Source organism: Argopecten irradians, chromosome 7 (assembly GCF_041381155.1).
Source record: "Argopecten irradians isolate NY chromosome 7, Ai_NY, whole genome shotgun sequence".
In the NCBI taxonomy this organism is placed as follows: Eukaryota; Metazoa; Mollusca; class Bivalvia; order Pectinida; family Pectinidae; genus Argopecten; species Argopecten irradians.
Window position 1 is genome coordinate 47,246,980 of NC_091140.1, and position 10,357 is coordinate 47,257,336.

Genomic DNA, 10,357 nt, shown 5'->3' on the forward strand with positions numbered 1-10,357 from the left:
CGGGGACTATACCTCGCCAGACAACACTATAGGAGAACAGTTCCCTCTGGAAAGGGCCATAATAGAATAACATTGACTCTTATGATGATTATACATTTGATGGCTATAGCAAATAACTTTTAAAAACAAAATATGACATAAAAAAACTATTATCTATGACCTGATGCTAATATATGTTGAAGAAGTTTAAAATTTTTAACAGATAGACACCTTCAATACTTTCTGAAAAATAGTGATAATTGTCAAAATCCAAAATGGCTGCTTGTTGGCCATTTTGTTATCCAATCAGTCCTAAAATACAATATGCAAAACTAGTCACCAAGGCAAACCTACATATGAAATTTGAGATAGACCTCTTTTGTACTTTCTGGGAAATAGTTATAACAAGAATTGTTTAATATGGCAGAAAAGACAGAAGGAAGGACGGATGAACAGATCATGGACAAATCACAATTTGAATCAGATATAGTGGACTAAAAAATGTTGAATCTTGGGAAACTAGGCCTATATGAACAAACAGGAATGACATTAAAAACACCCAGTCTATACAGCTGAGTATGATGGCCAACAGCGGCCGGCATAAAACAACTCCTACAAAACGTTTTTTGTACTTTCGTACTTAAATATTCATTGATATTTAAGTACAACTTTTATTTTCTAAAAATGTTTTTTGCCATGAAAAATAATTATGTACAAAAAATATTTAAAAAAAAAATATTTTTTGTCGTGACAAACGTTTATCACATATTTATGTAAAAAAAAACAAAACAACCCAGGTCTGATGCTAAACCCTGTATTTAAATGGAATCTTCCTATTCTCTGGTGTACAATTAATCTTTCAGATAAGGAATTCAACAATGAATGTTCCATTTGGCTTGCTTAAAACATAGACTGTGTCATAGACAATCAATTAATACTGGTTTCTTAGTGGACTTAATTTTATCTATATTTGAGAAAGTTCATAAAAGTCGCAAAATGTAAGTGGTAATAAACAGGTCATAATCTCTATTTTTTGCCTAATTATTATCCCTTTTATATATCTTTATATACCAAAGGTTTAAATGTCCATTTAACTTAACTACATAATTATTTTGTACATAATTATTTTTCATGACAAAAAATATTTTTAGAAAATAAAAGTTGTACTTAAATATCAATGACTATTTAAGTACGAAAAAAGTTGTGTAGGAGTTGTTTTTTGCCGGCCGCTGTTGGCCATCGTAGCTGAGACATGTTCAGTTGACAAAGAAAATAAACCTTCTCTTCACAATTGATAAGACTATGTAAAAATTTCTTTCTAGCTCTATAGCTTTTCTTCTTGATATCTTATTCAAAGTACAGATAACATTATCCACCCAGGCTTCATCCATTGTATTAATCTAATTTCTTCAGAAATAGTTTTACGTTTCTGTTTTACAACTTTTTAACCTACTGTGTTATTTTTTAAGAAATTTGTACTTGATATTATTCTGAAATTAACCAAATGTAATTCTGGGTGAACTGTGACTATGTGAGCATTCATATTATTTGTATTTGCCGTATAACGTTACATAATATATATCTATAGTTTTGAGAAAAGACCAAATGTGCTATTCCTTTCTTCAATGGAATCCTCTGAAACATCCTTGAGCCACATCTCTTAATTGACCGACCATTGATCACCCTGGTAGACTGCTCCTGAACAAAATTTTCAACTTCAGCAAAGAGTAGTGTCAGTCTTGGGAAGCTTGAAATGTTCATCCAGGAGCACTTCAAATCTGTATGCTTGTAAATAAATAAATAAATATGCATAGGTATACCAATGTTGACAAAAGGCAAAGTTTAATTCAATACTTTTTTATCCATAGTGACTCAACAAGCACACAAAACATTTTTATATTTATAACTAGAACTGCATTTACCACATTTATACATGTGAATGCATGTGGTATATGTATACTGTGTTTCCAAGGTAACCATTGTTATTATTAAACAATGATTTTATACAATGTGACGTGTAAATTATAGGCATCCATATGCATGTGTTACATTATTTGACCACCAGGTTTGAAAAAGATTGATTTAATTAGTCTAAGATTTATTATCTACTGTGAAATCATCTATTTTCGTCGGGCTCAATTTTCATAGGTTCTAAAATTTTACTATTTGTTGGCACTTAAATTCGTGGAGAAAACCTCACACATTACCGTTAAAATACACAGTCGACACTGTCACCTGTGCTGTTTGATCGCCCAAGTGGATACAATCACATGCTAGAGGCGGTACTCAACCAGAGTTTTTTACAGGCGTTTCCATCAAACAATTATTGTGTCATATTGATTGATTCAAGATATACTCAATAATTTATACTTTGGTACATGTAGATAAAGTCTACGAAATTTTGAAAACTATCTTTGTTTGAAGAATACTTTCCATCTTTGAACTTGTCATGCTTCTATCTGAAATAGACTTAATGTAGTGAGGTACTTATCATCCTACAATGTATGAACACATAAACTTACATGACATTGGTATACATTTATTAAAATCAAACCCCCACAAAAATTAATGATTTCACAGTATATTACAAAACCTGTGTATATTGACCTGGTTACATTAGCAATCAATTTATTTGGAAAACAAAAGTGTTCTTGCATATCTACACATGGTCCCCAACATTACTGTGAAGCTTCATTAGAATTGGTACAGTTCAGGAATTGTCAGGACAATATTTGCAGATAACAGACATCTAGGTGGAAAGACAGACATCCAGGGAAGTAATGATTCCAGTATACCCTAACTTTGTTGCAGGGGATATAAGAACAAAATTATTTCAACTATATACATTAAATACAATTTAAGTTATTTACCAAATGGGCAGGACACAGATGTAGCTCAGTAAACTGGTGATGTAATTTTCCCGAGCATCTACTATCGCTATATATCCTTCCAGTGTCTGAAGATTTTCTGTTAATTCAAAAATAATAAGTTTCAATAATATGCAAAATCTCTTGATGAAAGCAAACAATATTTCTGATATCCATGATATAGGTACGTAAGCTTGTTTACCTAGTGGTTGACAACATGTATTTCAATTTCAAGAAGATTTTATAGTTTTTACATACAAATGTACATCAAATGGATTGGACATCAGGTCTAGGCTATGCCTAATAACATGCAAGCCCTTTCCAACTTATCAAATTCCATGTATATATACATTCTGCATAACAAGTTTACCAGATTGATATGTGTTGTAATGCATGACTTTCCAATGTTTTTTGTCATCAAATGAGTTGAAGATATATCCATACCATCTTGAGCTTCACCAATTAGGCTTTCTCAGAAATATGGCCTATAACATGCTGTCTGTGCGAGTGATCTATTACTGCTGTGTTCAAGTGACTTTCCCGATGGCATCCACAAGTAATGAAACTGAAAAAATACAAATAAAATTGAAAAAGAATGAGATTAAACTTTACTTATCACATCTACTCTTATAAGATTATGTTAAATTACATACAATATTTGAAGATCTTTTCTCTAAAGATAAATATGTGTAGTCCTCTGTTTATTACCATAATTGTTTGGTTGTAGTGCAATCTTGACATAAATTGAGCTATCAACAATGTACATGCTTCATGTTGTGTAAATATAACCCAATGTATTCCTGTTTATACATTAATATATGTCATTAATTAAATTGGTTACCACCGATTTTGTCAAATCCTAATAGTTCCAAATTAGCTGTGCCACAAATGGAGAGGACAGTCAGCCATGATTTATCATCCCAGAAGGATCTTGGATCCACTTTTGCATTTTATGTATACAGTATAACTTATCTAAACTGCATGTCATCAGAACAAGCATATTTGGCTGGTATGGACAGATTTCCGGATTATACAGATTTAAAATAAAATCAATCAATATATGTAGCAAGTTGCCAGATGCAAATTTTGTCCTAAAGCTACATTTCTATTCTGAAAATATGATTCTAATTAATTATAACTGGTATATTTTTAAAGACGACCACTGGAAAATAAATTTTGCAAACATCCATATATCAAACACCTCATAAGGAAATTATGGCTTTAATCTCTTGTGTATATGGTCGAAACGGCAAAATTTCCAAAAAATCCAATATTCTATTAAAGGCCCACTACCTTTCCTGAGTAAAACATTAAGGTCTCTTAAAAACATAAATAACATCATAAAATGTATGCCGATGGCCTTAGATGAGCTTACAATACCAAACATATGCAAGATTTCCTCCGTAATATATGATAACAGTAGAGAGTCATTTGGCTGTTTTGCCGTCCGGCGCAGTGATAGTCAACTACCGCAAGTGCAAGTCTACAAAAGTATCAATCTCATTTTACATTTCCATTTTAAAATCAAAAGCCATTTTGGTATTAGGTAGTGGGCCTTTAACTAGGTGTCTTTGAGTGACAATAGTTCAAAAACTAGTATAAATAACTATCAATAAATTAATGCATCTGGCCTGAGTAAGATATTAACCTGGCAGTGACCAACAAACATATCTCAAATTTACCATATTATAAAGTACTTTCAACATCAGTTACCTCTACTGATGTCTCTGGTTGCAGTGCCTTTGTCATTGAAGTAGGTCTGGTCAGCATGACATCATGATCACGAATTTTCACGATCACCATAACATCCTGTAATGAGAGTAAAAATTATCTAGCGATAAGTGAACACCATCTTAGATTTAGGATATCTGTTATCCAATATCATATTCAAGTCAAAGTGTTATACAAAAGACACTTCTATTTTAAATGAAATGAAATATCTGGTTTCAGGAATTTTTCTTTTAAATTAGTAATCGAAAATATGAAATGATTAATACTAATGTGTCATTTTATGTATTTTAAGGAAGTTTGCTTCTAGAAGGATATAGGTCAGGTCTTATTAATAATCAAGACTCAGTTGTTCAAAAGGTGATTATTTATAAGTTTTACAAAGTTTTCTCAAAGATTATCTGAGTGGTCTTGAAACTAACAACATGTTAAAGTAGGATTCAATTTCATATGATGTTTGATATAAGATATGATTGATTGTCACCTACACTTTGACCTTTACCTGACGCTACACTTTGACCTTTACCTGACGCTTTCCTACTCTTTGACATTTTACCTTCTAGTCTCCTACACTTTTGACCTTTACTTTTCAGTGCCCTACACTTTGACCTTTACCTTACACTTTCCTACACTTTGACCTTTACATTATGCTTTCCTACACTTTGACCTTAACCTTACTGTCCCCTACACTTTTGACATTTACTTTTCAGTGCCCTACACTTTGACCTTTACCTTCCTGTCCCCCTACACTTTGTCATTACCTTACACTTTCCTACACTTTGACCTTTACATTATGCTTTCCTACACTTTGACCTTAACCTTCCTGTCCCCTACACTTTGTCATTACCTTATGCTTTCCTACACTTTGACCTTAACCTTACTGTCCCCTACGCTTTGACCTTTACCTTCTAGTCTTGTACACTTTGACCTTTACTTTCTAGTCTCCTTCACTTTTACCTTATTGTCCCCTACACTTTGTCATTACCTTATACTTTCCTCACTTTGACCTTTACCTTACTGTCACCTACACTTTGACCCTTTACCTTACTGTCACCTACACTTTGACCTTTACCTTACTGTCACCTACACTTTGACCTTTACCTTACTGTCCCCTACGCTTTGACCTTTACCTTCTAGTCCCCTACACTTTGACCTTTACCTTCTAGTCACCTACACTTTGACCTTTACCTTCTAGTCACCTACACTTTGACCTTTACCTTCTAGTCACCTACACTTTGACCTTTATTTTTCTAGTCACCTACACTTTGACCTTTACCTTCTAGTCCTGTACACTTTGACCTTTATTTTCTAGTCTCCTTCACTTTGACCTTTACCTAATTGTCCCCTACACTTTGACCTTTACCTTACTGTACTCTACACTTTGACCTTTACCTTACTGTCCCCTATCCTTTGACATTGACTTTCCTTTCCCCTTTACTTTGACATTACTTTACACTTTCCTTCACTTTGACCTTTACCTAATTGTCCCCTACACTTGACCTTTACCTTATGCGTTCCTGCACTATAACCTTTACCTTACTGTCCCCTGTACTTTGACCTTTACCTTACTGTCCCCTATACTTTGACCTTTATCTTACTGTCACCTATATTTTGACCTTTACCTTACATTCCCCTACACTTTGACCTTTACTTTCTGGTCTCCTACACTTTGACTTTTCCCTTACTGTCTCCTATCCTTTGACATTGACCTTCCTTTCCTCTTTACTTTGACATTACTTTACGCTTTCCTTCAATTTGACCTTTACCTTCCTGTCCCCTACACTTTGTCATTGCCTTATGCTTTCTTACACTTTGACCTTAACCTTACTGTCCCCTATCCTTTGACCTTTACCTTACTGTCCCATGTACTTTGGCCTTTACCTTACTGTCCCCTACACTTTGACCTTAACCTTAAGCGTTCCTACACTTTGACCTTTTACTTACTGTCCCCTAACTTCTAACCTTTACCTTATGTTTTCCTACTCTTTGACATTTACCTAACATTCCCCTACACTTTGACATTTACATAACTGTCCCCTACACTTTGTCATTACCTTACGCTTTCCTACACTTTGACCTTTACAATATGCTTTCCTACACTTTGACCTTTACAATATGCTTTTCTACACTTTGACCTTTACAATATGCTTTCCTACACTTTGACCTTTACCTTCTATTCTCCTTCACTTCGACCTTTTATTTTCTAGTCTTACTCCTACACTCTGACCCTTACTGTACAGTGCCCTACACTTTGACCTTTACCTTACTGTCCCCTACCCTTTGACATTTACCTTACCCTTTCCAACACTTTGACCTTAACCTTACTGTCCCATGTACTTTGACCTTTACCTTACTGTCCCATGTACTTTGACCTTAACCTTACTGTCCCCTATACTTTGACCTTTTCCTTATGCTTTCCTACACTTTGACCTTTACCTTACTGTCCCCTACACTTTGAACTTTACCTTCTAGTCTCCTATACTTTGACCTTTACTTTCTAGTCTCCTTCACTTTCACCTTTACCTTACTGTTTTCTATCCTTTGACCTTTACCTTACTGTCCCATGTACTTTGACCTTTACCTTATGCTATCCTACACTTTGATCTTTACACCTAACTGTCCCCTACACTTTGAACTTTACCTTCTAGTCTCCTATAACTTTGACCTTTACTTTCTAGTATCCTACACTTTGACCTTTACTTTCTAGTCTCCTTCACTTTCACCTTTACCTTACTGTCTCCTATCCTTTGACCTTTACCTTACTGTCCCCTATCCTTTGACATTGACCTTCCTTTCCCCTTTACTTTGACATTACTTTACGCTTTCCTTCACTTTGACCTTTACCTAACTGTCCCCTACAGTTTGACCATAACCTTATGCGTTCCTACGCTTTGACCATTACCTTTCTGTCCCATGTACTTTGACCTTTACCTTACTGTCCCCTACACTTTGAACCTTTACCTTATGCGTTCCTACACTTTGACCTTTACCTTACTGTCCCCTTAACTCTGACCTTTACCTTATGTTTTCCTACACTTTGACCTTTACCTTACTGACCCCTACACTTTGACCTTTACCTTCCTGTCCCCTACACTTTGTCATTGCCTTACACTTTTCCTACACTTTGACCTTTACCTTCTATTCTCCTTCACTTCAACCTTTTATTTTCTTGTCTCCTACCCTTTGACCTTTACTGTACAGTGCCCTACCCTTTGACCTTTACCTTACTGTCCCCTACCCTTTGACCTTTACCTTACCCTTTCCTACACTTTGACCTTTAACTAATTGTCCCCTAAACTCTGACCTTTACATTATGCTTTCCTACACTTTGACCTTTACCTTACTGTCCCCTACACTTTGACCTTTACTGTCTAGTCTCCTACACTTTGACCTTTATTTTCTAGTCTGTTTCACTTTCACCTTTACCTTCTAGTCTCATACACTTTGACCTTTACCTTACTGTACTCTACACTTTGACCTTTACCTTACTCTGTCCCCTATCCTTTGACATTGGCCTTCCTTTTCCCTTTACTTTGACATTACTTTATGCTTTCCTACACTTTGACCTTTACCTAACTGTCCCCTACATTTTGACCTTTACCTTATGCTTTCCTACACTTTGACCTTTACCTTACCGTCCCCTGTACTTTGACATTTACCTTGTTGTCCCCTATACTTTGACCTTCACCTTACAATTAATATTTTCTTTGATTCATATAGAATGGCAGCCACTTTTCCTAGTGATACTTTCATGTCCTTCCAGTTCTTTTGACCTTCTTGTCAGTCATCTCTGCCATCAGTTCAGGGGTAAATTTCTCCCTCGAAAACAAAAACAACCTGAAGCACACTTGAACATATCATTAATTTCATCACATAAATATCAGGTGAGAGAGAGAGAGCGAAAAAGGTATTAAGTTGCATAATTTGATTGCCCATGTAAAAGCTTTGATCCACTCATCAACAAAAACTAGCTATTCACAGAGGGGAACTGGATTTTTACATATACAAGCTTGATTCCAACACCTGAGGATCTCTCTGCACATATGACCTTCGCTTCACATTTTGCTAATAATGATACAAAACTTGATCTACTGCAGTTATGCTAGAAAAAATATGTTTCTATTCTGTGAACAGACAGTATGATGCCCTCTCTATTTTGCAATGTCACCATGTTCCCCCCTTGGCCCTGTGAGCTATTAAAATTGTGGTTGAAATGCCCATATCAATGAATGTGACAATACTAACGTTTTGACAGGAACATTTCCATATGACAATTACTTTTGTATCAAATATGCGTGTACCTATCATGTATAGACTAATAAACAAGTCATCTGCCCCTGTGTTATTTGCAATTTACAGTGGATTAGTCCTACCCTTCGGTGATTGACTGATCGCCAGGCTGTATATACTATATATGTAGCCACACCTTATATCAAATGTCGTATCAAAATATACTTAATTAAACATAGCCCGAGATACTCTGGCCCCGACACCAGACTTAGACATTATGACAGATAGATGTCTGGTGTAGGGCCAGAGCGCAGTAGTACTCGAAAATCTGGAATAAGCCGTTTGGTATCGGGCCAGGTCATCTCCGATTCAGACTGACCACCGAGAAGCACCACTAACGTTAGTCTATTCAACAAATGAATATTATATCTACCCAAATATAGCAATCCGTCAAGATTAAAGGTGATATGCATACTACAAGAAAATGGCGACAACGACGAGGGAAATTTAAAGTTGCGGAAAAGAAACTACTGTGTAGACACTATAGAACATGCATGCGTGATGAAACTGATGGCTAGGAGTAGATAGATTAATCATTTGTTGAAAAAACCAAGGTAAGTGGCGATTCTCGGGTGGTAATCTTTTGTAAGTAGCTGCATCGGAGATGACCTGGTCCGATACCAAACAGTGTCGGCTTATTCCAGGTTTTCGAGTACTACTGCGCTCTGGCCCTACGCCAGACATCTACAATGTATCTGTCATAATGTCTAAGTCTGGTGTCAGGGCCAGAGTATCTCGGGCTAATACACAGGGCCTCGTTACTATTGATGATATATATAAGATAGGACACGTCTATTTACATACATTATATGTAAATAGACGTGACCTTCTTATATATATCATCAATAGTAACAAGGCCCTGTGGCTAATATAAACAATACAGAATTTATCAATTGTGACAACAAAAAGATCATGATCATGTCAAAATACTTGCCACATTGGACATTATTTTATATAATTTTACATACTAGGTAAAGAATTGTTTTAATATCTTGAAACCCTTGTATTGGTACTGTTTAGCATCTGGCTAATATTTGGAGGTTCCAGACGGCAAAACAGCGACATGAATCTTCACTGTTAACATACATGTAGCCCAAGGTCTTGACATATCAGAACTTTTCCTATGCCTATTCCTATATCATAATCGATTATTCTTATGAATTTCATGACATTATATAAGGCCTACATATATACCCACCTGTTTCCCATTAAGTGATCAGCTATCAGACGATTCTCTCTTACTATTCCTAGTTCGATGTGCACACGAAGCGAAAAGTGATGGGTCGGGAAAATGGCGGTCGTCTACACACTCGGAACTATATATATTCGGAACACACTCGGTATGAGATGTGATCCGAGAGGTATCGAAAGAACTAGTCCTTACATAGTACATGGGGTTACTATTTAAGAGGACCATGTCAACAGTCAATAGTTGACTATTTAGTATGGAGCATGCGTTGTACAAATAGAACAGAGGAACAACACACCCACCT

At 35.6% G+C, this 10,357-nt stretch overlaps 1 long non-coding RNA gene across 2 annotated transcripts; it reads right to left on the reverse strand.

Moving 5' to 3' along the window:
- Positions 1-678: 678 nt before the first annotated feature.
- On the reverse strand, positions 679-8,450 carry LOC138326723 (uncharacterized). 2 transcript variants are annotated; one of them, XR_011208948.1, is made up of 5 exons: positions 8,234-8,450; positions 4,560-4,655; positions 3,291-3,411; positions 2,850-2,946; positions 679-1,764 (listed from the first exon to the last, which is right to left on the reverse strand). It is a non-coding gene; the product is annotated as an uncharacterized lncRNA (long non-coding RNA). The 2 variants fall into 2 exon arrangements; XR_011208947.1 differs by lacking the exons at positions 4,560-4,655; positions 8,234-8,450 and having other exon boundaries at positions 3,291-3,619.
- Between the last annotated feature and the right edge of the window lie 1,907 nt (positions 8,451-10,357).